Below are 1,695 nucleotides of genomic sequence, written 5' to 3'. Positions count from 1 at the left end.
AGCAGGAATTCACAAGGCCCATGTAGAATAAATATGAATGAGAATTCCTGCTTTCTCCTTGGTGGTAGCACCAAAAGTCTCAGGTGGGAGCATCCTAGTAGTTTGTGAGCACAAAAGAAGGCAAGACCTGCTGTAGGGAGTTTACAACCATATCAGACTATGGACAACATTATTTCTAACTTTCAAAACAAAAAACCCCCAAACAAAAATATACACATATGCCACTTTATGCACTGAAAATAATTCACCTGAATTCTCTATTGCAAAGTTAGTTTTACCCAAATAATTTAAAGTTTAAGCCAAATGTAATTTTTAGTTAAAGTCATGTTAAGCTCTCAAAGTATCTTCTGCTTTTTTTTTCCCCCTAAGAATTTGTAGTTAAAAAACATGGTTGTTCAGACCTACACAGAGGACAAAACCCACAGAGTAGCTCAAAATTAAGGTTGCTAAATAAACTAAGTATTGCAAAAGCAACATTCATCCCAGACAGGTATCCACTCTCTCTCTGCTCCCTCTTGTAAAAAAGGAACTGCTCCCCAAGGCAACCATTAGCTTTAGGGCAGTTAAACTCTCACCCTGGGGATTTCTCCCTGCTCATTACAGGGAAAGGGAGAGGAGCAGATGAGGACCTTCTAGGCCTCAGGAAGAAAGAGGAACATAATAGAGGCAGAAGCAAAGGAGGCCTAGGAGCCAGCCTAAACCAGTGCAGCTGGGATATGGGAACACTGCCATCTTTTTAATGTTGCAATCTGGCAGAAACCATTCCTCCTTCCCCAAATCCCTGTTGCCCTATAAGATGCCCAACCAGGGACTCTCTACCCTAATGACTAACAGCATGTCTGGTTCATCTGAATCAAACAGGGGGGAAAACACCCTTAAAAATAAGTGTTAGAATTAAATACAATGATCTGTCAGTTATGGCACACCATACAAAACAGGCATTCCACATTTGGGTCATTTCTCACGCATTCGTGACTTCTGAGAGATGTGCGATATGGCACAGGATAATTTTAAAAAGGTAACAGAGCAGTTGCAGTAGGCATTCTGAATGGAGTTCAGAACCTGCCCTGACACAGCAGGAGATGAAACGTATGAAAGTATACCTTTAATATATTAATGTGCTGTCTAAGCAATACAATAATTAAACTGCTAGTTGCATTCAGTTAGAATGGGTGGGTGGAAAGGAACTGGAAGTGCCTGATGCAGTTTTGCTGCAAGGCAATTCTAGATTTAATAATGATGTTTGTCATGTTCAGATAGTTGGGTCTGAGCCCATCTCTGCAGCTCAGTGTAGAGGGTTCAAGGTCAACTAGCTCCTCACTCAGTCTTTCGGTGTCCTTTTATAGACTCACCTTCTCTGTTTATTGTCTGTACTCTGCTAGGGCAAGCTCTCTCCCAGCAAGTCAATCAGCAAAAGCTCTAGCACAGCACAAACTACTCTCACAAGGTCTTCTCCCAGACCACACACTTTTCTCTAACCATACACAGAATCTGCTGAACTCCCAGTCTCTGGCCATCTCCCAGGAGAAAGGCACTCCAGGCAGGATCCTCAAGGCCCACTGTGCTGACCCTGCAGCTCTTTCCCCCTCAGCTCTCAACTGAGTGCCTATCACAGCTCTCACTCCTCTACTTCTGGCTGTCTGCTTATCTTCACTCTCAGCTCATGACTGTGCCTGTCCTGGGCTCCTTTCTCTG

This window comes from Alligator sinensis, unplaced genomic scaffold (assembly GCF_000455745.1).
Source record: "Alligator sinensis unplaced genomic scaffold, ASM45574v1 scaffold280_1, whole genome shotgun sequence".
NCBI lineage: Eukaryota > Metazoa > Chordata > Crocodylia > Alligatoridae > Alligator > Alligator sinensis.
The sequence above is the reverse complement of the archived record's forward strand: the minus strand, read 5'-3'. Positions refer to the sequence as shown.